This window comes from Tamandua tetradactyla, chromosome 15 (assembly GCF_023851605.1).
Source record: "Tamandua tetradactyla isolate mTamTet1 chromosome 15, mTamTet1.pri, whole genome shotgun sequence".
NCBI classification, from domain to species: domain Eukaryota; kingdom Metazoa; phylum Chordata; class Mammalia; order Pilosa; family Myrmecophagidae; genus Tamandua; species Tamandua tetradactyla.
This window is the reverse complement of record NC_135341.1, coordinates 21,858,562-21,885,628: the sequence shown is the minus strand read 5'-3', so window position 1 is coordinate 21,885,628 and position 27,067 is coordinate 21,858,562. Positions and strand designations below refer to the sequence as shown.

At 39.6% G+C, this 27,067-nt stretch overlaps 1 protein-coding gene and 1 long non-coding RNA gene across 3 annotated transcripts in view; one reads left to right on the top strand and one right to left on the bottom strand.

Annotated features, from left to right (window-relative positions):
- Positions 1-27,067, bottom strand: part of CADPS (calcium dependent secretion activator) — a 494,336-nt gene that overhangs the window by 431,730 nt on the left and 35,539 nt on the right. The window lies entirely within an intron of this gene.
- LOC143657884 (uncharacterized) lies at positions 3,343-12,258 on the top strand. The gene is made up of 3 exons (XR_013163009.1): positions 3,343-3,461; positions 9,683-9,940; positions 10,884-12,258. It is a non-coding gene; the product is annotated as an uncharacterized LOC143657884 (long non-coding RNA).

The window sequence follows — 27,067 nt, the reverse complement described above, 5'->3', positions numbered from 1 at the left end:
AAAGAAAGCAATTACTATTTCAATTGCTGCTGGTTGTCTTTCCTTAGGAATGAACTGATCAAGGCTCAGGAGTCCAGTCAATTGCATCATTGCTTACCTTCGGGAGCTGCACATTTATAAGTTACTGGACAGCCCAAGGTTAACATTGCCCATATTTTCCAGTCGTGGCTCCTGCTGTCATTTCCCCATCTGACTTCTGCTTTTTGCATACACTACATAATGCACAAGGGGGAAAATGACCTGACATGATCTCAGATTAGAAGGACTTTGACAAAGAACCAAATGCAAACTGATATCCAAAGCTGAGATTGCCATCATTATGCAAATCTCATGATTCTGAAACACTTTGCAGCTTGTGTCATTGGAACCTGTTGCAATAACCTCAAAAAAAGCTGATGTCTTCACAGATACATTCCTAAGCCCAGCCAGGTCTTTGACAGAAAGTATAATGCATGAATATTCAACAGAGCTATGAGTTATTAAAAATGGAGTCGATTCTACCATTTGTGGTAGCAAGGAGTTCAATAGTTCTTTGGATCTGGAAGTCAAGTTTGAGCCTATGGCATTAAATGTGAGCTTTAGCGTAGGCTCTGTGAGTGCTGTCTCCAGTATTAGAAGTCAGAGCATGTAAGGTGTCTGGAGAGTAGGCTAATAAAAGACATCAAGGCTTTTACGCAATGCCAGGAAATCAGGGCACAGATTATTAAAATAATCCCTCAGGTTTACACCTGGGTCCCTCTCTTACAAAAAACACCCATGGCGGAAAACAAAATAACATTTAGGGTGTTATATCACTCATAACACAAGCAAAATACCAAAGTACCATTTTTTTTAAAGGACAGAAGAGATAATTCCAGAGCCTGCAGTTTATTCTTCTATCAAGAACTGATGTAATTTATTATATTTAAAGGGAACAGCTCAGGGACTGAAACATTTTAATTCTCTCCTCTAATGAGAGGTTCTTTGCAGTTCTTCTAAGAACACTTGTTTTCCCAGGCATCCTTCTCCCACTTTCTCTCCCACATACACATGCTAAAAAACATCACATAGGGTAGGCCTGTGTGGTTAGACTATGGGGAGGGGGTGGCGCTGGCATCCGCAGCCAAGTAGGGGGTGCACATGCACGTGAGCACACACAAGCGTATGCACACACAGGCAGCATGAAACCCCCAATTAAATTTGCTTTTAGGATTGAAAAATCACCTCTAAACTGAGTCATATCAAAATCGGTTATGTACACTTGTCAAATATGGTTGATAATTTTGCAGCCTCGAAGTTTATAATTCTTATTTATACATGGTCTCCTGCCATCTTGGGGATAAGTTTCTGGACAGTCAGTTTCTAGAAATGTTGTTTGTGGGGTGGGGGTGGGGGACTGCCCCATTCTTTATTAGCTTGGAAAGCAACTAGCTCTCTGAGTTTGGGCCCTTTTATTAGGCACTTTATGTCCCCAACGTGTGACCCCCAAATCAACAGCAGCACCTGGGAACTAGCTAGAAATGAAATGATAAGGCTTCACCCCAGATCTATCAAATCCAAAACTCTGGAGGTGGGGTCCAGCAGCGTGGATTAGAACCAGCCTTTCAGGTGATTCCGACGCACACTCATCTGTGAGAACCACTGCTTTATACCATTTAAACCTCAAAATGGCCTTATGAAACGCAATTGTCATCTCCATATCCCATCTCTCAAAGATGAGGAAAGCATGACTAGGAAAGGGGAAGGAATTTGTCAGTCAGTCAATAATAGGGCTGGGATTCTAACTCCAGTTTTTTAGGCTTCCAACCCCAACCCTTTCCATGCAGCCTTCAACACAGTCACCGTTGGCCATAATTGCAAGATTTGAAAACAGCTTCTGTCCTGCCCAGAAACAAAACAGTTCCCCATGCAGGGAGTGCAATGCTCCATCCTATGTCTGCAGCTGTAGCTGCAGGCAAACTCTCTTCTTCTGCCCTCAGTCTCCGAGGTAATGGAAACACCGAGTCAGGTTTCAGCAGTAGGTAAGTTATCAGGTGAATAGCTTGGAGTGACAATTGGATTATCAAATTCCCTGATCTCAAAGAATTCAGATTTTAGCCTCTTGACCATAAGCAGGCCATGGGCTTATAATCAGTTAAAACCCACGCTGCTGTGCTGGATCCTACATCACACTGTGGTCTTGAGATAAAACTCTTTACCTCATTCCAAGAATCCTGAGTGAGAGATAGAAGTAACAGTGGAGGTAGAAGCGAGAGAGTTAGGAGGTATTGAGAGATGTCTGAGACACAAGTGTTTGATCTGGCCATGTTTTTAATTAATCAGAATTACCTAGAAAGATAAAAAATTCTCCCTTTGATATTAGAAGGATTTGTTTTACTAGGAGAGCAGGTTTATGGCTCCATAAAATCGGTATCATGATGGATGCAAAACAGGTGAACTTTTAATAAATTGATGTATTATATAGATGCCAATTTCCTGGTTCCTATAGTTATGCAAGATGTGGCACATGTGATAAATTGGGTGAAAGGTGTATGGGGCCACTCTATTGTTTTTTTTACAACTGCTTGTGACTCCACAATTAGAAAACTTTCAAAAAAATTGGTGTCATGGTAAGAAGGGCAGAAGTGGTCTTGGGAAGGTAATCTGGGGCCATACAACTCCATATCCATAAATGCCATCCCTTCCTGGGACTCCAAGTCCCCACAGCTCCTGAGCAGCTGAACGGTAACTCAGTGACAGAGAGAGGCTCTCACATCCTTCTTAAACTGTCACAGAAGTCACTGATCAGCAAGGATGCTCTTGTGTACCGTTGAAGCCACCCTCTGAGGGAGGGCTTCCTTGCTCTGGTAATTAGTGGGCATGTCTAGCACCCATCCTTAGGTGTGGTTACTAGGTAACGGGCCATTCTGCTATTTTGGTACAGCATCTCTCAACCTATTCCTTCCTCGAAAGGGGTGGACAGGTTGGGGAGGGGAGAGGAATCTTTGTTGGAAAGAATATTTCTCATTGCTGCCTATCCAGTTTTTTTTTTTTTCTCTCCTGAGCTGCCAGACGGGATATTTAAAAATACACCTAAGCTGTTATCGGGAGCCAAGAATTTCACATCAACTGACTGCCTGTAAATGGTTCTGATGAGACGCTTGATATGACACACGGCCTTCCCAGTAGACAACTTGATTTTGCATACAAAGATCGGCCAATATTCTGCAGAGCTGGGTGGAGGCTATGTCTTGATTTTTTCTCCCAATTTTTTTAAGTAACCTCTCTATCCTGCTACTGGAAGTATGCTACAGTTCCTAACCACATCTTTCCAGGAAGTCTGAAAATGGGATGAGTGCTTCCATCACTAGTGAAGTGTGAAATACAGACCAGGACGACCACTTTCCATGCAAATGTTAGGGGCTGGGCAAAGTGAAAGTATATTGATTGAGAACACCTGCTATGCCAAAGATACATCATTTAACCCTTACAACACCCAAGAGGTAAGTACTTTAATCCCCACTTTATAGGTAAGTGATGATAGAAAGGTAAATTAATTTGCCCAAGATGCCATCGCCAGTGAGGAAGGGTGGAGTCAGACCTCAGACTGGTTGTCTTCAGACTACAAATTAATACACCTGGCAAATAGGCTATATATGCTATGTAGACTTTTCTAAGCCTAGATCTTTCTAAGACTCAATGAATAATTGGGAAACTACTCTTTTGAGTAGCTTTGATATTAAATTAGATGCTGGTAAATCACCACCGCAGTTAACACTTTCCAAAATAAACATCCTGTGACTGAGGGTTTTCCTAAGAGCAGAGAAACCAGAAAATCTTCATGGATAAAAACAACCATCTTGGTCCAGATGGTCCAGATTAAGCTGTGTAAAAAAATAAAAAGAGGGAGATTACAGATGTGAACAGTTCACAATTTGTTATAAAGAACTTTGCTTCTCTTTCCCACTTAGAGTAATCATTATAATACCTTACATGCATGCAGTGCTTTAGAATTTACAAAGCACTTTCACATACATTATCTCATTTGATCTTCACAATAATCCTATAAACTCAGTAAGAAATTTTATAAATGAGGAAAATCAGGTTCTCGGAGGATAAATAAATTGCCTAGAGAGCTGTTTCTCAAAGGGGTAACTCCTGTATTTTGGATCAGATACTGCTTCATTGTGTGGGGATCTCCCGTGCATTGCAGGGCATGTAGAAATCCTGGGTTCCCACCCCTTATATGCCAATAGCTCTGTCTAATCATTGTCACAGTCAAAACTCTGCATTCATCCAATTCTATTGTCCAATGCATCCTAAAAGAGTAGTACCCTCCCTCTTCCTTGGAGAGGCACCGATATGACAGGGCTGCAGGAGTGTGTCACATATCTTGTAAGTCATGGAACCAAGGCTCAAATCTGGTCTCTCAATGATAATTCTGGTGCTTTATCTACCATATTGCCATGTTAAGTCATCAAATGTATAATCTACCAGGTTTGGATGGTCTCCATAAAACAGTGTCATTACCAGGGAGAGTACCTTAAAGTAGCTGGACTGAAAGGTAAGATTATCACCAAGGAACTGGGCAAATGACCATCTGGTCACTGATATAACCCTGCATTTGCCATAAAAGTTCTTTTAAAAACAAACAGAAAGCATAGGTTACTGGAATCTCCACCATTTAATTTAATTATGTATTTGCAGTTGGGGAGGCAGATTAGATTCTTTATTCATGTATGCTTTTAATGATATGCAAATATACAGTAACAAATTTTTTTAAAATTCTCTCTTTTATTTATTCTTCTCCTTAGGACTTCTCTTACATTTGTTTTCATTATGAGCTTGCCAACTGGCTCCTTATGGACCCAATTCTATCAATAAACAAGAATCTCTGGCTGTGTTTTCTAAGAATTTGATTTTGATTTTCTTTGATTGACTTATGCATGCTCCATTTCACCACAATCCCCACCACTCCCAAGAGAATGAATCCGATCTACTTTCATCTTTTATATGCAGGGTCCCTCTAGGCAATGGAGTTCAATGACTATGTAGAAGTACAATAGTCTGATTATCCAAGGAAAAAGTTTTGGGATTAATGAAAATGGTTACATATCAAGATTTAAGAGGCCTGATGGTTTAAGATTAAAAATGTGCAAGATTTTCACCTTCTGAATTTAGTTTCTTGCATAAAAAATCAGCCTCGTATTATTAGTTTTTCCATGTCATAGATTATTGTGAAGATTTAGTGAATGGATCAATGTGAAAACACTTTGATAAAGCTCAAAGTCCAACATCTAACCACGCATGGGCTATTCATTAAGAGCCTACCATCTGCTACATATGCTTCTTGGGTTCTGGGCCAAGGATAATGAACAAGTCAATCCTTCACAGGGTTTTTATTATGACCTTTCTAGGCTTTTTACCTAAGGTCAGTGAGTACCCTATCCATTTCTGACAGCCCCTCTTTGATGCAGGACAACACACAGTTCATACTGTGAAGAATGCAAGGTAGAAATGAGAAGTTGGGGAGATCTACTTGATTGTAAAATATTGGAGCTATTCCTGCCCAAGAGCCAACAGGTCAACAAATAGGGACATCTCTTCTCCTGAAATTTCTTCCTTCTCCTCTGTCCACCATCATCACCAGCTAAGTGGGTTCCTTCCTGTGCGCCTATAGTGTCCTGTGCCTAGTTTTATTAAGAAATCTATCACATGACACTGAACTCTTTCCTTTATGGACACCATAAACATTTTCATCAGTCTCATTCTCCAGTGGAGACCTGGCACCTAGGGAGCTCTCATCTTCTGGATCTCTTCAAAGATCCAACTAATGATCTCTGAAAATCATTCTCTCTTCTAGCCCACAGTAAGACAGCAAAGTTGCTTTTCTATGTTTTGATATTTTTACATATCAGAGTCATCTTCGACATAAAAGAGAACATTGACCCCCATCTGAGTTAAAAGCTTTTTCTTAATACACACTGTAATCATAATCATCTGCTGGCAATCTTTCCCCCCTCTTGGGTATTCTTATCAGCCAAATGAGGTAAATTCTTATCACCAAATGAGGAAAATGCTTAAAATACTTGTGCTGTTGTCTTTGTTTTCCCCTCCTCATTTTTGCATTGTAGAGTAAATACAGGGAAAAACAGGTGATGGGATAATGGCTACCCCAAATGCTAGAAGCTAAATTAGAAACCCCACAAACTCACTCAGTCATAAACAAATTCTCCCTACAGGAAATTGATTCTAAAGCTGTATGGGCATGATTTAAGAAACCTTTCAATACATGGCTTTTTCAATGATTTCAAAGCTATCACTTTGACTGATGGGATATTCTGGGCCGGGACATTTCTCTCCTAACATAAAAATCCGCATGTTCTATGGAAACCTGATTAGAGTCTTCTTACAACAGAAAAACACACACACACACAAGAAACCATCTCATGCAAGCCCGAGCTATAGACTCCATATAATAATTCTGTTATCCAGTCAGTCCTTTTATAAGCTGATGTATAACATCCTCACATATCCTCGTGCAAATTCCGATTTCACCAACTGTTGGCCAGGGAACTATTCTAATTTGCTGGGGAGGATTTATTCCTTTATATAGACAAATATCAGAATAGTTGCGTTTCTTGGATGTACAATTGTAGACAAAGCGTGTACATTTCAAAAACTATAACTCAGGATATTTGCTTGATAACTTGCCTACATTCTATTGACATCAGCTCATGGAGCCTTCCTAAATTCTTGGGCAGTTTTTAATAGAGACTAATCACTTTTTTTTTTCCAAGTTATAGAATACCTTTAATTGTTAACAAATAAACAAATCAAATTTTGATAAAATAGCATTTTGACATTTCTCAAAATATTCTCCCCTATATTTTATTTTTGTATTTTTCTAATTCATTTATCAAGTTATTTAACTTCTCTATTTCCTTGTTGAACTTCTGTCTGGTTGTTCTATCTGTAGAGGAGAGTGGTGGAAGTCTCCCACTATTATTGTTGAAACATCTATCACTCCCTTCAGTTTTGTCAATGTCTGTCTCATTTACTTTGGAACTTCTTGATTGGGAGCATAAACATTTATGATTATTATATCTTCTTGGTGAATTGGCCCTTTAATTAGTATATAGTGTCCTTCTTTGTCTCTTATGATGTCTTTTGTTTAAAATCTATTTTGTCTAATATTAGTACAGTGACTCCTTCTTTCTTTTGGTTTCAACTTGTGTGGAAACTCCTTTTCTATCCTTTCACTTTCAATCTGTTTGTATCCTTATGTCTAAAATGAGTCTCTTGTAAGCAGCATATAGCTGGATTATGTTTCTCAATACATTCTGCCAATCTGTATCTTTTAATTGGTAAGTTTAGTTGTTAATATCCAAAGTTATTACTGAAAAGGTGTTTCTTGAATCCACCATCATCTCTTTTACATTTTATTTGTCAGATCTATATATTATTTTCCCTCTTTCTCCTTGTATTCTTTAAATTACCCTTAGTGGTACTCTTCAATTCTGTGCCCTCCTCCAGACCTACCTCTCCTGTTGTTTTTTTTTTTTGTTTTGTTTTTTCGGCCACAGAACTCCTTTCAGTATTTCTTGAAGGGCTGGTCTCTTGTTGACAAATTCTACCAGGACTTCTTTATCTGTGAAAACTTTAATCTCTCCTTCAGTTTTGAAGGACAATTTGACTGGGTAAGAATTCTTGGCTGGAAGTCTTTCTCTTCTAGGATCTTGAATTATATCCATCATACACTGTCTTCTTGCCTCTAGGGTGCTAGTTGAGTAGTTTGAACTCAGTCTTATTTGGTTCCCCTTGTATGTAGTAGATTGTTTTTCCCTTGCCACTCTCAGGATTTTCTGCTTCTCTTCAACATTTGACAGTCTGATTAGTATGTTCTTGGGGAAGGCCTATTTGGATTTATTCTGTTTGGAGTTCGTTGGGCTTCTTTGATTTATATATTTATGTCCTTTATGAGAGTTGGGAAGTTTCCCCCATTATACCCTCAACTACTCTTCCTAGCCCTTTATTTTTCTCTGCTCCTTCTGGGACACCAATGATTCTTATATTTGTGTGCTTTATTTTGTCTATCATTTCCCTGAGATCCAATTCAAAATTTTCCATCTTTTTTGCCATTTGCTGTTTTGAGTCTTCAATGTCAGTTATCCTGACCTCTATATCACTTATCCTTTCTACTGTCTCTTCAAATCTGATGTTGTCTGCCTCTAGTATGTTTTTTATTTGGTCAACAGTCTTTACTCTCTGTGATATCTGCTATTTTTCTATTTATTCTCTCAAATTCCTCTTTATGCTCTTCTACTGTCCTCTTGATCTCCTTTATGTCATTTGCTATCCCACTTATTTTATTAAGTAGAGTTGTGTGAACATCTTCAATTAGTTGTTCCAATGTCTGTGTCTCCTCTGATGTTTTAATTTGGTCTTTAGGCAGGCCTGTATCTGTCTGCATTGTGATATGCTTAGTGATTTCTGCTGTCTTCACGGCATGTAAATATCTTGATTGATTTACTTTGGGAGTTGATTTCTTTACATCTATAGTCTAAGACCTTGTGTTTGCTGGATGGTTGTACAGCAGGGAGCAGGGTACAGGGTGGGGCATTCAGTATAATGATTTGTTTCAGGGCAGGTATAGGCGCAGGTTGGGGGTGTTACACTGATGCTTATGCATGTGGGTGCCCAGTGGCCAGGGAGGATGTGGCTGTGCAGGCGCACTGGTCTTGGGGGAATAACCCTGGTGTATGCCGGTCTAAGGCATGGGGCCCTTTGTGCGCATGTGTAGAGCTGTGGCAGCAGGTCAGCGTTATGCTTTTATGGATTGGGGGCAGATGTGACCTGACTATGCAGGCCAGCACTTTCTCAGAGCTAGGAAGTGAGGCTGAGGGCTGTGTACATGTGTGGTTCCAGGACTGCTGTAAAGTGTGGTTTCCAGAGCTGAATGATGTGACTGGGGACCCGTATGCATGCAGGGGCCTAGGAGTGCCATAAACTGATGTGCAGAGCTCAGGGGTGGGGTGGGGTGAGGCTGTGTGACACTATTGCTGGAGGGCAGGGGTAGCCTGGTATGGAGGTTAGTGTTCGCAGCCTTTATGTGCTAGCAACAGTCTGCAGGGAACAGGGAGGGGGAGGTAGTGCTACGGAGGCTAGCGGGAGAGGTGGATTGGAGTGCATGTGGGGTGGGGGTGTGGGGCAGGTACGTGCACTGCGGGTTGGTGGGGTGGAGGCTCCTGGAGCACGGGGAATGTGAGCAGGTGATGGGGTCATGGGAGCAGGTGATGGGTCATGGAGCGAACACAGTCTGGCTTACTTCCTAGTCCCCGGCTCCCTCTGTGCACTCCCTCAGGCTCCGCACCAAGCTCCAGCTTTCTGCCTCTCAGTTCCTCAGCCTCTGCAACCAGGGCTGCCGCATGTGGCGCAGAAGGCTCTCCCAGGTCAGCTGCACTTCCAAATCGCCGCCTCAGTTGCCCTCCTGTCCCTTCTCTCACTTTTCCCTGGAGCAGGGCTAATCTCGAGCTACTCTATTCAGCCATTTTCCTGGAAGTTTGTTGAGACTAAACACTTTAAATCACAGTTATAATAATAATAAGCATCATAATAGCAAATATCTATTGAGCGCTCTGTGCCGGCTACTATGTAGCACTTTATGTATGCTTAATCATCATGAAAAAACTTTGAAGTAAATATCATTATCTTCATTTTCCAGATGAGGAAACTGAAGTATGGAGAAGTAGAAGAAATTTTCCGAAGTCACACAGTTAATAAGTGGCAGAGCCAATGGTTCACAGAAGCAGTCCAACTTCAGAGCCTACATTCTTATCCCCTCCATGATGCTGTTTCTGTGACAACAGTCCCTTTGTCACAGTCACTGATTGGGTTCTGTCCTTTGGAATGAGCATTGGGTAGAAGTCTTGCAACCTGGACCACAGACAGGCTTTATCATCAAATCATCATGTGGCCTTAGGTAAGTCACTTACTCTCTCGCAGCCTTTGGGTTCTCACTTAAGTTGGAAATGAGAAAGCATGTCTGATATTCCATACAGGTGTTTGTAAAAATTAAATAAAATCACAGACATTTTCTTCTAGAGTGTAAGCTCTGTGACTACATCAACACCGTATCCCAAACACCGAAAACCATAGCAGGAAGGGCTCAAAAAATGTTTTGAATGGATGATCCAACTAAAGAAAGATGACACCAGAGGCATTTAGTTCAGGGAGCATTTATTGAGGAGCTGATCTGGGTTGACTACGTATTGGGCACTGAAAGGTGAACGTAAATGGTTTCATTTAGGCCACAGTGTGGTATGCTCGTCCACATGGGGTAGATGAGGAAACAGAGACTTAGAAGAACTAAGGGTCTTGCCCAATGTAGCTCAGCTAATAAGTCTTGAAGCTAATATTTAAACCCAGGTCAAGAAATGGTGGGAATACCAAGATGAATTATGCACCAATCTCTTTCCTTAAGAAACTTACAGTTCATGGTTGAAAGCCTTATACAGGCATAAAAAATTGAGGTCTGTGGGTTAAGAGCTATAAAAAACAAACAAACAAGAGAGCAGACAGGGAAAGATGAGGATAAGCCTGAATGGGTTTATCAAGGCTAGCATTTCTCAATACAGGCTATACTTTAGCATCATTAGGGCTTGATACTAGCATTTTTTTTCTTTTGTATGCTGTATGGTGGGGTCACATTTCATTCTTTTTCCATGTGACTATCCCATTATTGCAGCAGCATTTGTTGAATTTTGTGTGTGCAGGGGTGGGGGTGGGGGGGTGGGGGTGGGTACTAGGGCTGTTGCATGGGCTGGGAATTGAAGCTGGGTCTCCCACATGGTAAGTGAGAATTCTATCACTGATCTACCCTTGCACCCCGATGATGGCTTTTTCTTTTTTTTAAACTACCCCAGGTGCTCCTAAGGTGCTGCTAGGGTTGAGAACTACCCACCCATGTAAGTATCTTCAAGAATCTCTTTTTAGTAAGCCTGGAGGAATACGTAAAGTGGCATTATGATCTCAGAGGAATAGAGCACTTAAATGACTTGGAAACAAGGCACATAGTATAATAATGTCGAAGTTAAAACAGAATTGAGAAATCTTGTTGCCTAGATTTCAGGGAACATTTGCAAGATAAAGAAGCTGTGGCCCTATTTACCTTGGAAGTCATTAAATGGGACCACTCAGGTGGTTTCATTCTACCAGAGGCTGTTGTGAAGAATAAATTTCACCTTTGGAGCAGAATTTTCACCGAGTGACATAAATTCCAGCTTGACGCACACACGCTACAAGACAGACTAAGAAATGGGGAGCAGGGAAGGATCTATTTAATTTTGTCTCTCCTCGCATCACTCATCAGCTTCTGATTTGAAAACACCAAGCTTTGCTTAGTCCATAGCTATAGATCCCAAATGTAAAAAAGACAAGCTGCTGCGGCTGAGGCGTTGCCTCACATGATGGATGAAGCCAACTTTTGCGACTGCTGACAAATCTCCCAGTCTTGCAGTCATAAAACTAAAGGGCAGAGAAGAAGGGGGCCATCTGTTTCTTGCTACAGAACTGTCTATGCTTGGATGGAATGAAGAGCCCCTCCGCTTGTTTTAAAAATCAACAACAACAACCAACAACTTCTTGTTCATTTTTGGAGGATTTGCTTTTTCACGGTAGGGAGTGTACATTTGAAACATATTTGTCTATTTAAAATTAGGGAAGAGTTTTAAAACTACCAAGTACCTTCCTTTTGGCCCCAGTTCTCTTTTAGTGATCTGCTCTTGAAGAGGGTCCAGGATACTTTTCTAGCCTGGGACAAGACAGCCTGGAATCGCCTGCTGTTCTTGGGTTTTTAACAAATGAGATAGTTTCAATCATCATGGCTCCTAGGATCTTTTAATATGATTTTTATCCTGGAGGAGATAGTCATCCTCAAAGTTCTGATCTTTGGATTGGCATGATATAAAAGAACAAGAGAGTTTTCAAACCTGCTGTGCTGAGTCCTGCAGTGCTTAGGACCCCCATGGGGAGCAGAAAGCAGACAGAGAGAGAGAAGAGGGAGCTGAGCTGGGGCTCCTTCCTTCTCGCCTTCTGTGTTCCTTCCCCGAAAAGTCAGCATCTCCTTTTGTCTCGGGGGTAAATTTGGGGTTCTGAGAAGACTGCTTTTGAGAAAACTATTTTACTTGCTAAAAAAACATATTAATTGGGCAAATGAGATCATGAACCATGTATACAGTATAATCTCATTTTTCAAAGTACGTGGATGTGTGTATATATAGTTCACAGAAAAAAGGGATAATAGAGATATGGGTTCTGTGTTTTCTTTTACTGTTCTGATTGTTAGTGATTTCTATTTTTTTCTGTTTTGCATAATTTTATTTTCTAAGTTTTCTGTTTTGGGGTTTGTAAGATGAAAAAAGTCACTAGTATAGGTAAAAGAAAAAGTCAAGTTTTCAGTGAATTTGAACTTTTGAGGACTCCTTAGCAATGTAAAGAGGTGCTCTTCTTGATTCCTGGGTAGATGGTAATGCTCTGCTTCTGGTACAGAAGCAATAATTTGGGGGCATCTCACAGTTTACACATCCATAATGGGGAGAGCTGTTGGCCTTCACTCGGCACCCCCAGCATTCCTAGTATGGGCAACATTTCCAACTGGATGGAGATGGGGTATGCGGTAGCAGGCGGTTCAGATACAAAGGACACCTGATATACTTGCAAAGATGCCCTTATTTTTTTTTTTAACGTTTGTTCCCCCTATTATTTATTTTTGTTCCATATGTTCTACTCTTTTGTTGATATGGTAGATAAAAGGAACATAAGACACAAGGTTTTCACATTTACAGAGTCTCATTGTGAAAGCTATATCATTGTTCCATCATCATCAAGAAACATGGCTACTGGAACACAGCTCTACATTTTCAGGCAGTTCCCTCCAGCCTCTCCACTACATATTGAACAACAAGGTGATATCTACTTAATGTGTAAGAATAACCTCCAGGATAACCTCTCGACTCTGTTTGGAATCTCTCAGCCATTGACACATAGTCTCATTTCACTCTTCCCCCTTTTGGTCGAGAAGGTTCTCTCAATCCCTTGATGTTAATTCTCAGCTCATTCTAGGGTTTTTCCCAGTCCCTTGATGCTGAGTCTCAGCTCATTCCAAGATCTCTGTCCCACGTTGCCAGGAAGGTTCACACCCCTGGGAGTCATGTTCCATGCAGAGAGGGGGAGGGTGGTGAAACTGCTCGTCATGTTGGCTGGAGGGAGAAGCCATATCTGAGCAACAAAAGAGGCTCTCTTGGGGGTGACTCTTAGGCATAAATTTTAAGTAAACTTGACCTATCCTTTGTGGGGTTAAATTTCATATGAACAAACCCCAAGACTGGGGGCTCAGCCTGTAGCTTTGGTTGTCCACACTGCTTGTGAGAATATCAAGAATTCGACTTGGGGAGGTTGAATTTCTCCCCACTCTCACCATTCCCCGAAGGGGGCTTGAAAATACTTTTCCAGTCACTGATCAAATCACTCTGGGATTCATTGGGGTATCACTCTGGACACAGCAACAAAATCTCATGTCCTACCTGAGACTCCAAGTACTTATGACGTTCAATCAAACTATCTACATAAGTTATATTAGGAAATGCTCTAGTCAAAATATAAATTTTGTAACAAATAAACATTTTTTGCTTTAGTCTCACACATAAGGTGACAAGCAAGATAAACTTATGAAGCATGTAATAACATGGATGGACCTAGAGAATATTATGCTGAGTGAGTCCAGCCAAAAACTAAAGGACAAATACTGTATGGTCCCACTGATGTGAACGGACATTCGAGAATAAACTTGAAATATGTCATTGGTAATAGAGTCCAGCAGGAGTTAGAAACAGGGTAAGATAATGGGTAATTGAAGTTGAAGGGATACAGACTGTGCAACAGGACTAGATACAAAAACTCAAAAATGGACAGCACAATAATACCTAATTGTAAAGTAATCATGTTAAAACACTGAATGAAGCTGCATCTGAGCTATAGGGTTTTTTTTTTTGTCTTTTTTTTTTTTTACTATTATTATTACTTTTATTTCTTTTCTCTATATTAACATTTTATATCTTTTTATGTTGTGTTGCTAGTTCCTCTAAACCAATGCAAATGTACTAAGAAACGATGATCATGCATCTCTGTGATGATGTTAAGAATTACTGAGTGCATATGTAGAATGGTATGATTTCTAAATGTTGTGTTAATTTCTTTTTTTTTCTTTCCACTAATAAAAAAAAATATTAATTACCATCTATTTTCAGATGCCCTTATTTTATAGACAAGGAAGTAGAGAGTGGATGTGACTTCCCAGACCCACCACATACTGGTTTTTGGAAAATTGGGACTACAGTCCTGGTCTTCTGAGTTCCCCTAAATCAACAGTTCAGCACTTCTTCAATGATGAACTAAAGCAGGGGTATGGTGGTCAAGGCCACCAACTCTGGGGTCAGGCAGAACTGGGTGAGGCTTGGTGCCACCTCTTAACAGCTGTGTTGCCCATGGACGTGTCATCTACCCTCTCCACATCCCAACTCCCTCATCTGAAACATTAAGGTCGGGCTATTACCATATAGGGTTCCTGTGAGGCTTAGATCCAATAATCTCATGATAACCAATTATCCAGGGACCTAGTCTGGTCTCACCGAGTACTCACAAATAAGAAAAATATTATCAAGTGTCCTTTGCTCTTCCCATCTGTTGGCTTCTCCTAGAAGCATCAAAATTGTATTTGGTTCTGAGGTCAGCCAAGTAATGTAGAATGATCCTATGGTGGAGGTAAGGAGCTGCCCTGACACGTGGGAAAACCAAGGTATTAGGCTCAGTATTCTCCCAATTATAGTTCTCTTACAAATACACACTAATAACAGTTAATAGTACCATAATCCAGTTTGTCATCAGAGTCTAAATATAGGTTTTTACTTCCATTTTCCATTTGCTTGGAAGAGAGGATAGTATTCAGAGAGGTAGTTTTCATTATTTAGAATATAAACTCTAACTTACGATAAGCAAAGAATTTTATATACCTTAATTTGATTTCAAGGTTCTCCAAATCTTCGCAAATAATAAATTCATTTTATGAAGAAACAATACCATAGCGATAGTGTTTGAATTATACAAATGTAAATTGAGCATATTTTTTTAGTTACTAGGAAATAATTGAAGATATATGGTAGTAAAGTTACATTTCCCCATTAAATACTATCTTCAAATAAATGAGAAGGTTTTGATATTGTAGGCTACCTCACAGCAAACTAAAATAATCCAAAAATGGTAGGGAGATTGATGTGTCAAATCCAGAAAACCCCATGTAAAATGCTACACGTCTGTTGAATTTTCCGAAAACCAATTTTCATTCAGGCATTCATATAATCTCCAAATTCAATTTTCTTACATCGTGTCTGTAAAATGACATCCAAATGCATTCACCTTGCTACTTTTCATTATTGAATTTGTGATTTGGTGGGTTTTGCTCTCTTTCTGAGAAAATAATGGGGCCGTTTTTTGGTAAACTAAATATCAGTTTCCCTTATCATCATACATATGCACTTTATAATCTTAAATTATGCATATCAGATTTGGCTATCTTATTCTGAGAGAGAGCAGCTGCGTGAACTCACAATGGGGACACAGCAAGTCAAAGAAGGAGCAAAATAGAGCTGTGTAGTTTTGATAGGAAGAAAAATCAGACATCTGTTTACTGTGACATTAATCAAGACACACTCAAAACATTTCATGGGAAACTCGGCTTCCCCATCCCAAATGTAGACCTGATGATGCCCAACAGAACTAAAAATGAAAGAGAAAGAAGAAACAGAAAATGTTTACAATAAATAATTTTGGAAAAGTATTTTGCATTATTCTGGAGAGTCCATTAAGTGACTCTGTCAGAAGCTTCTCTCTCTCTCTCTCTCTCTCCCCCTTCCTGGTCACTTCTCCTTTCATTTGTCATCTACAACTGTATCCACTTAGACATATGGCCCAGGTGAGACCTAGCGACAGAACATTTAAATCACTACACACTTGTTAAACACTTCTGGTGAATGCAGTGATTCTCACACTAGATGCACAATGGAACTACCTGGAGAGATTCTGAGGCATCCTGGTGCCTGGGATTTCAAATATTTTCAAGCTCCTGGGTGATTCCAATGTGTAGACAAGGCTGAGAATCACTGGTCTAGACACATGGATTTCAAAGATATTGCTAAAGCAATTCCCTTGTTCCCAAGAAGCTTACTAAATTAGAAAGCTAATTCAGACCCAGACAAGCAAACAAACAAAACTAAGCTGAAAACAATCCTGGCACTAGTCCCCATCCCTCCCTTTCTTTGTTTCATATATTCAAAGATTTGTTGTGCATCTACTATGTGTCAGAATCTAAGGCAATGGCAATTACGCTCCTGTCCTCCAAGAGCATATAATCTGGTGGGGGACACAAGTGATAAAATTAAGATGGAGAGAAAGGTAAGCACTAGATTCAAAGGGATCACAAAAGGAGGCCCTTTGGCCAGCCAGGATGTGGGTTTGGGGAAATTTTTCTGAGGAGCTATGTGATCAGAATTTTACAGGTTGAGTTGAGGTTAGCCCATAGGCATACATAGAAGGGTACATGTATATATATAGGTGGACACATGTATGCTGTGTGGATTTAATGAAGGCCATTCTAGTCAGAGGAAACTGCATTGCAAAAGGGCATGGAAGTGGCGGGCCGCGGTGGCTCAGCGGGCAAGAGTGCTTGCCTGCTGTGCCGGAGGACCCCGGTTCGATTCCTGGCCCCAGCCCATGTAAAAAACAAACAAACAAACAAAATATAATAAAACAAGAAAATGTTTAAAAATGTTTCCCTTTCTTCCTCCCTTCCTTCCTTCCATCCTTCCTTCCTTCTCTGTCTTTCCTTCCTTTCCTCCCTAAAAAAAAAAAAAAAAGGGCATGGAAGTGAAAAAAATCTGTGCATCTTTTGAGCCATGAGTTATTCAAGGGGACCAAAGTGAAGGATATATTTGGAAGCAAAGATGGAGAAGCGAGATTCAGTTTATATAAATTGCTGTGTATCAGGGGTTGGTGCTTCATTCTGAAGGGTAAAGAGAAGCTTCTGAAGAATGTTAAGCAAATTAAGTTTGGGGTTGAGGACAAATCCTGGAACCTTCTTTCCGTAAAAGAAGGAATCAGGTTCTATAAAGGTTCCATGTACTATGATAACTTTCCAGAAACCTACAACCTCCAGATGGGTCCCTGGACCAGATAAGTCCTGAAACCCAGAAGGGCCAGCCTCTCCAGAACATCAACTAGCTCCATGCCCCTATCCCATATGATCAATAGCCCATTCCAGCAAGAAAATGTTAGGATAGGCATAGCCCAAACACCCCTAAAGAGTGAGAGAACAATCAAAGATGATGATGGCGATATACAGAGAATGTAGGGTTTAACAAATGAGTACGAGTGCTGAATCATTATACTGATATTTCTTTTAGTCTCTAATAACTTAGAGCAGCTAGAAGTAAAAACCTAAAATTGTGGACTTGTAACCCATACCAAGCTCTGTTGTACTTTGAAATGTATTGCTTTTTTGTATATATGTTATTTTTTCACAAAAAAATTAAAAACAGAAGGAGGAGTATAACAGAGAAGATAGGATTTAACAAATGAGTATGACTGCTGTATCATTATATTGATATTTCTGTTGGTTTCCAGTGTCTCGGAGCTGCTAGAAGAAAAAACAAAATTGTGGAACTATAACCCTTACCAAGCTTTAAAATCTGCCTATAACTACTTGTTATAATACACTTGGAAATTTATTGGTGTTTTGTATAGATGCTGTATTTCACAATTAAAAAAAAACATTAAAAAAAGAAGGAATCAGGGACTTATTTATTCATCCCAGGATATCTACGATAATCATTTCCTCTGGAACCTAGCTCCCTCAGTCCATCCCCATGTCAGTGTGGACATCTTACTGCTCAGCATGAATTTGTAAAATATTTTTGTTGGTAATTCTTCCTGATGAGAATGAAACCTCATACCATGCTGCACTGTCTAAAAAACACTAATGTGCTTCTTTCAGATAATACAATGGTCATAATATTAATATCAATAACTTCTATCACAGTCTATGTGCCAGGGAATTCACATACATTTAATCCATTTAGTAACCTTTTCAAGATGGATATTATTCCCATTTTATACATGAGGAAACCGAAATCCGATGAAGTTCGGTAATTTGTCATCACAGCTTGTAGGCGATCGAGCTGAGAGAAAAAATTTCATGGACCTGCAAGGTTAGGGCTCTTGCACCTAACACCGCTCAGTTCCTAACCCACAAAGAGAACAACCTTTGCTCCACCCTGGCCTCCCAGCAGACGGTAAGTGGAGGAGGCTACAACATCAATGATCTGTAAGGACACATGTAGCAGCCTGTGGAAATCAATCCAACAGGAAATACGAGTAAAGTACAGCCAGTGTCTTCTAATTACACTACAGAGTCTCATGAATGATAATTTTGATAATTTAGGGGCCAGGCCTGTTGGGTCAGCCAGATTTTATTTTTCAAGAAAGCTTTATGTGCTGGGCACATCTTCCAAAAGCAATGTAGAATGGCCCCTAATTCATGTCTGGGGCTACTCAGTGGTCCATCCTCTTCACACTGTTGTTTCCTTTTGACCTTGTGAACTGTTTCACAATGAAATTATCCTTTCATTCAGTGCCAGGATATGAGGACATAGCTAAGTAGTAGATATCTAATAACATGAGAATATGATAGAACAAGCTACCCTAAGGGAAAGAATATGGACTTGAAATCAAGTACAGATTTAAATCTCTGCTTCATCACTTATTAGCTGAGTTGACTTGGGGCAAATGACTGACCCTCTCTGTTTCTAAGTTTCCTCATTTATAAATGCAGAGAAATTCTGACCACTGGACATAATGCATTAAAGTCCAAGTTCTGACATGCTGTGAGCCTGCAACAACAGTCTTTTATTTCCTTCCTCTAATGTGATTAAGGATGGATTAATTAAGCATTAGTGAAACAGTTTCTAAAATGTACATGCTAAGCTAACAGAGAGGACTGGCTTTACAGAGGACTTGCTTTTAGGAAAACAAATGCAATTCTCTGATGTTGATGAGAAAACCATACGTTGGTTTTATAAGTCACTGAGGAGTGAGTATTGAATCTATATAGAACAGAAAAGACAAGGCTACTTTTAGGCACCCCAGAGATCAGCCCCAGAGCTGGTTTCATTTGCTGTAGGTATTACGGACCTCTCTATTGAGTGGGTAATGAAATAATACTTCCAGATGACTCAGAATTGTGTGGGTCTTCTGGTTAGACAAAGGTGGGCAAGACAATATAAAATGATATGAGAGACAAAGCTTGGTTTATAGAAGGTAAATAAAAACAGCAAAGGTAGGAGGCAGGAAGGGATGAGTATAAAGCATGCAATATTTTGAAGGTCAAAGAACTTTGAGATACTATCAAGGTAGAAAAATGCAGTGTTAGGATCTTTAAACTGGAGTTCACAACAAGGGGTTCCTATAGCTCTCAGAGAATCTGTGAAGCCCCCAAGGCAGTGTGCGAAACAGTGTATGGGTACAAGTGCTATTTGAGCACAAAGTCTGCATTCTTCAGATTTTTGAAAGGGTTAAGAGCACAGACTCTAGGTTCAAATCCTGGCTCTACTACTTTCTGACTGCATGATTATTAGGAAAGGTGCTTAAACTCTCTGGAGAAACTCTCAACTTATCCCATAGTTGTTATCATAATTAAATCAGTTAATATGTACAAAGCATTTAGAATAGTGCCTCCGAAAGAGAGGGTCATTAATAATAATTTTGCATACAGAAGGAACTGCTTGGACCCTAAATTTCTGGCCCCTAGATAGTCTTCACCTTAACATTAATGGGCAAGTCACTTAAGAGATCTGGGCATCAGTTTTCCAGTTATAAAACAGGCTGCCTCCCAGCTCAAATACTTGCAAACACCTGCTTTACTCCAGGCACTGGGCAGGCTCTCTAAATATAAAGGGAGTTAATGTCCCTTCCCTGGAGAAATCCATGGTCTGGATAGGTGGATAACATTAAAATAAATGTAAATAGATACTTATAATTAAGTGGCAAGTCCAATGACAGAGTGATATTCAGAGGATCGTGGGCACAGAGATGAGATTTGATAATTCAGTAGGGACTAACAACCTCCAACATTTCTCCTGGAAAGCTTTGCTTCGAGAGGTGGTATTTCAGGGAGAAGGGGAAGGATTGCTCCAAGTCTTTCAAGCAGGGAGTTTATGGAAAGGCCAAAAGATGAGGAATGGCATTGCAGGTGTGCAGTGCCACAGGTGAAGCCAGAGTCCAAAATATGAGACAAGGAGTGGTCATGAGGGGGTAGGGGTGGGGGCGAGACTACAAAGGGCCTGGATGCCTCAGAAGGGAGCTAAGCCTCATCCTGTGGTCGTTAGGGACCACCAAAGGGTTCATATTGAGGGATTTGCTAGTTTGAAACTATTATGTACCCCAGAAAAGCCTTATATTTCAATCCTGATCCAATCTTGTGGGGCCAGATCTATTGTTTAGGGTGGAACCTTTGATTAGGCTGTTTCCATGGAGATGTGGCACACCCCAGTTGTGGCTGTGACCTTTTAATTAGATGGAGATGTGACTCTGCCCATTCAAGGTGGATCTTGATTAGTTTACTGGAATCCTTTAAAAGGGGAGACATTTTGGTAAAAGCACAGTTGCTTCAGAGCTGACAGAGACATTTGGAGATACAGAAAGAAAACGCCCCCATGGAAGCTATTTGAAACCAGAAGCCAAAGCACCAACAGATGCCAGCCACGTACCTTCCCAACACAAACAGGTGTTCTGGACACCATTGGCCTTTCTTGAGTCAAGGTACCTTTTCTGGGTGCCTTAGTTTGGACATTTTTATGGCCTTAGAACTGTAAACTTGTAACTTGATAAATCCCCTTTATAAAAAGCCAATCCACTTCTGGTATATTGCATTCCAGCAGCATCAGCAAACTAAAACAGGGATGAATCTGTCAGTATGGAGAATGAGCTGGAGAGGGAGAGGGGAAGGAGACCAATTAGAAAACACCTTTAGAGACAAAGAGAGAAATAAGGATGGCTTGAACTAGATTTGCAGCTGAGGAACATGACGAGTAAGACAGACGCATGAAACATTTAGGAGATAAACATGGAAAGATTTGGAATTAGATTATACATGAATGAGGAGGAGTCAAATTCAGGTATAACTGCTGGGATTTCTACTTTGGCTGCAGGCAAATATTGCCTCTGCATCTTATCTAAATCCGTTGTTAGGCACCAACTAGCAGGTGTTAGCCAGTTCCTCCATCTTAAATACTAAATTCTGGAGGGGGAAGAAGAATGGAATCAGATGTTCAGGGGGATGGGCAGTGGATGATGAGCTTAGTATGGAACATTCCGAGTTGGAGTAAATTGAGTAGAGCATATTGAATGAATCCAGAATAGCTCCATAATAAAGATTAAATTAGATAATGCACATGGATGGCTTCATAAACTACCAAAGAACTAATTATCATCATTATTATTGCTGCTAGCTTAATGTATGACCCTCACAAGTTCTTATTTAACCTTTATCAGTCTAAAAGTTTCCATCCATTTAAATGGGGACATTAACCACTCTCATCTCTAACTCATCAGGATGTTTGGGTATAGGATGAAATTGTCTATGAAACATCAAGTTCTTTGTGGGAAAGACATAACATTCCAATATTATTATTAAATGGCATTAAATTCAAAGGGATGAGACTGTACAATAATCATTTCCATCATATTTAATGAGAAGACAATTATAGCTATGAAATGCATGCTTTAACATGACAGCCAAATCACCATGACATTTTTAATCTTATAAATGAAAATCTGGTTTTTCTGATTATCATGTGTCCATTTCTGCAGCCTATGTCCCAGACAGCAAAGTATTTTGTATGTTTTTGTTTGCATATGCTTTTATGCGCATATTTGTTTATGTGCATATTTGTACTTAAAAGTGTTACCTCCTCACATGTAAAGATGGGAAATAATATAGTTAACAGTCTGAGACCCTGAAGCTGGTAAATCAAAGCTGATGCAGTAATACTTTTTATAAAGGTTTCACACTTTAATATAAATCCTTGATATCCAGACCAGAAGAACTGGCTCATAAAAAGTAATCAAAAATCAAAATTAAGGACTGGCAATTATCCAAGGTGTTTGGCAAAACCTGGGTCCCAAATGACTCACATTCTTATTTGCATATCTATTTTGGGGGATTACGCCTATCCTTTGTATTAAATTGGCCAAATCAGAAAATCATACTAGAGTGACTTAGCACGAATCCTGTTATTTAGTGCTACTCATCTTGGTGCCCCCAAGAATGCAACAGTCTTTGTATTCATTCATCTCAGAGCCTACACACTTTAGAGCAAAAGGGACCTTATTGATCCCATTCTCCAACACTAGGCAGCAAATGAGATTCCTGACTTTCTCTCTGTAATGTATTCTGTTCACTAACCATCCTCATTGCTGGTAAATATCTCCTCAGAGTCTCATCTAAATCCATTGTTAGGCACCAACCACCAGACAAAATGTTGGGGAAAACTTACTGACTAAGAAATGAGTAAAAGAAGAAAAAAAACTCTTCAGCCCCAAACAAATAAAAAGCAGGCAACTCTCTCAGACTGTCATCATGCGTTCCTCAGAGTGACATGTGTAAAGGACAGCTGGCACAGTCACACCCTGTATGACTTGTCTCATAACCACCTTCTAGGAGATGGGGAAATCTCTTATCTCCTGGGTACTCAGTTTTGGCCCTTGAGTCTGTGAGATAAAATAACTCACATCAAAAGGGAATAAAATGGAAGATCCCATGGCCACCTGGTTTTCCCTTGTAAAACTGGGACTTCCCTGAGAAGTCCCTTTGAAACTATGTCTGCCAACTTCGATTTTTTTCCTCAAATACTCAATATATTTTTTCTCTCTGCCTTACAGTTCTCTTTATCTACAAATGAAGGTTAGGAAAAAAAAAATCATTTCCTTTAGGTGAAAGGAAATGATTACTGAAGCATCGCTATTTCAGTTCTATTCGTGGACTTGAGCCACAAGTGGACATTTAGAAAACATATGTCCTCAAATTAAAACCAAACATGAAGAAATTACTCAAACCATACCCTATATGAAATAACCAAGCAAACAATTCTATTTGAAATAAACTAAGATACATGGGATAGTTCAGACCAAAGACAAAAATCCACCTGGACCAAGTTCATTGTGGATCAAAACACAGTGTCCACATATCTTGGCAATAACAAGAGCTAATACTTAAGCAGCACTTAGCAGGCCTGGCACTGTTCTAAGAGTTGTACATATACTATCTCCATTAATTTTCACAAGAATCCAATGAGGCAGATATGATTAGCCCTATTTTTCAGGTGTGACAAAACTGTGGTGCAGGGAAGTTATGTAACTTACCCCAAGTCACCCAGTAGGCAATCAGGAGGCCAGGTTCCAGCCTTGTATTCTTAATCACTATGGCGTGAGAATTGTCCTCAGCAAACCCGTCTCATGTGCAATCCAGATAATCCTCTTTTTAGTTTCACAGCAAGATTGCCTGTTTAATTTTCTGAATGAACTCCTCCACTCTTCATTTAATCATCATCGTTTTCACAGTAACAATAATCATAAGTGCTTTTATTGCGTTTCAGTGACGTGTCTAGCACCGTAATAGGCACAATGCCTATATCATCTCAGTTAATTGAATACTTCTAAAAATTCTAACAAGGCTAATGAAATTAGCCTCATTTTATAGGTGAGGAAATCAAGACTCAGAGAAGTTAAGTAAGTGCTTTTCCCAAGGTCAAAAACAAGGAGGTAGAAAGCCAGGCCCGGAGTGCATGGCCCACGCCCTCTGACGATGGTGACCCACCTTCATCTTCTTACTCCACAGTCATAGCCTTTTCTTAGGATTCTGATAATTTGAAAGTTCTGTCCTCACCTTTACAACGCATAGGATTGATCACGAATATGCAAACACATCCACATTGCTCCACCAGGGCTCACTTTGAAGTTTCTTAGTCCTAAACTCAATGAGCGTGATTGAGAGTCCATTTCTTTCCCAGCCACTAGAAAGCATGGCATTTTGTAAAACACATGACAAATGTGTTATAATAAAAATGACAATTCATCAAGTTTAGTAACACTATCAGACTCTGATATAATGAAATGTTTTTTATCTCTAGTCAATTGGATAATTAATTTCAATTTTTTTTTTCTGAGCTGCAAAAATATTAACAGGTAATTCCATCAAGAATAATCTTCCCTGTGAGACAAATGATGCAGTTTAAAGTTAAAGTGAATTAAGCTTCAAAGTATTATATGCAAATACCCAATCATTTAAGGGATTGTTTATAATTCTATTAAACAGAAAACAATTGCTTTCGTGCTATTTTCTATCCTTTGTTTATATTTAAAACTACTTGTATTTTTCCATTATTAGTGAAGTTATTAAATAATAAAGACTCACAGCCATGAAACAGAGATATGTGAGAATTCCATTTTAAGACTAATATCTCATATTGCTTTTTAAATAACCCTAAAACAACAGTGATGTAAAGAGATAGCTGTTGGTGTGTATGTGTGTGCGAGAGAGAAAGAGAGAGAGAGAGAGAGAGAGAGAGAGAGAGAGAGAGAGAGAGAGAGAGAGAGAAACCTAAGCTGGAAGAAAGCAGTATAGCATTAGATGCAGTATTAGCTGGGACCCAAGTTACTTCCATTTTGTTGTGTCACCATTATCAAAACAAAAATTCTGCCTTATGGTCCAAGATAGCTGCTCAAGCTCCAGCCATCAGGTCTGCTTCCTAGCTTGCACATGGGAGGAAAGAAAGAGAAAGGGAGGGGTCACTTCCTTAAATAACACTTCCTGAAAGTTACTTGGGTACATTTGTATTCATTCCATTTATCAGAACTTAGTCCCAATGCCATATCTAGCTACAAGAAGGGGTCTGGGAAATGTCTTTTTTTTTTCAGTCTCCTGCTAAAAATCAGGCCCCATTAAAAAGAAGGGTGAATGTATTGTAAACAAACTACTATTTTTCTTTAAAATAAGACATTAACCTAGGTCAACTCAAATGGCATAATCCAGGGTTAAATGCAGACATTTTGCAGATAGAAATGATTGTTATTGTTACGTTCAGTTGAAATGGAGCTTCACTGAGCCTCTACCACTACTATCTGGGAAATGGGGGTGCGGGGCTGAGCAAAGAACCAAACCAAAAATATAAAGGTAAGCCCTCTTCTGATGAGGTTAACAAGCATAAATATCATCCATTAACTCAAATTTTGGTTCATCAGGTTTAAAACACTGGGCTGTCAAACAAAAGAAATCTTAGACTTGATGAAACAAGTAAAAGAAAGGAAGGAAAATGTAAAATAGTAAAATGTTCTTGCTCAGAACAGGAACTCAGGTTGGAAGCTGCGATGAAAGAAATACCTGTCCATAATATTCTCTTTTTGAAATAGTTTCTTTTTCCTAAAGGTTGTACTTTCAGATTTTTCTTTCATGGTTAGTTCATGTGCAGTCACCCCTGTTCTCTCTTCCTTTCCTTCTTTTCTCATCCTGTACTAAGAAGCAAATCACACCTGATGATGCCCTTTGAAGCACTGAGGGATACAGGGAACACCAAATCCCATAAAAGTGGATACGAATTTAAAGAAATTATAAGGATCCACAGTTATCAAGGCCTCTAAACTGTTTAAAATATAAAACTAGAGACTTATAGATCTCAAGGCATGGATCATGCAGGATGCTAATGCAAATCAGGAAATGGATTCTTACTAGAATATGTAAACCAGAGAAAGAAATGACTACTCTTTGCCTTATTTAATTATGTGGCAAAGTGACAGGCTCAATGCCAGACAGATTCACGGTCAAATTATTTAACATTCTTGATAGCAAACAAGAGGAATTCTAGTTAGCTTAAGAGGAAAGAGCACTTACTGGAAAATACTGTGTAAGTAACTGGGTTTCAAGGAAGGTACAATGGGCTTGAAAAACAGGTAGGAACCAAGGCTAGGCTGCTGTGAAAAAGCCAGATCTCACTTTTTTTGGAGACAGTCAGAGATGCTCACCTCCTTAGGGCATGGCTTTTACCTCTGCTACCTTTATCCCCACTGAACACAGAGTGTGACTGCGCTGTGTGGAATACGTTCTAAATGGCTGCAGCTTCTGTCCTTCAACTGCTCTACGGTTTACGTGTTAGAAGGAATTGTCTATCAGGTTGGCCTATCTTAGGCCACATGTGTAGGCCCTATAAAAGATCTGAGAAAACAAATGTCTGACCTCTTAGACTTCTGTATGGGAAGATGAAGCCTCCTGTCCCAAGACTTGCATCATTACAGTTTCCCCCAAAAAGCAGTGTCCAGATGTCAGTGTCTGTGACTGCAGCCCTTCACACAGAATCCACAGCTTAGCAGATGTGTGATCTTGGGCAAGTCACTTGAATTTTCCGAGTCTCATTTCTATTGTATATCTCAGATTCGTTTTGAGGATTAAATGAGATTATGCATGCAAATGTAAGTTATAAAACACATAGTAAACAGTTCATACATTGGCCTAAAGTGCAGAAGAAAGTCAGGAAAAATGACTCATTCTATCAACACAAATATGATGATAATCATCCCTGCTATCATTGTTATCCTTGCAATTAACAAGAGTAGATATTGAGAACATAGATTCGATTTCTAATTACATCTTATTTGCTGTCTGTCATTCTGAAGTATTAGCCATGCAACTGGTTGATATGTCTCTTAAATCTTTTTTAGTCTTTTGAGTCCTTCTTCTGTATCTCTCTTTCTCATGACTTTGCTGTTATTGAGAAAACCTAGCCTTTCATTCTGAAGAGTCTCTGATAGCCCAAATTTTCCTAATTCCATCCCCAAGTGGCATAACTCCTTTCTGTCCTGTATTTCTGTACTTTCATTGTCAGATTTAGATGACAGGTCAGATTCAGATTCAATTTTCTGGCAACACTATTCCATAGGCAGTTTTGTGCTTCCA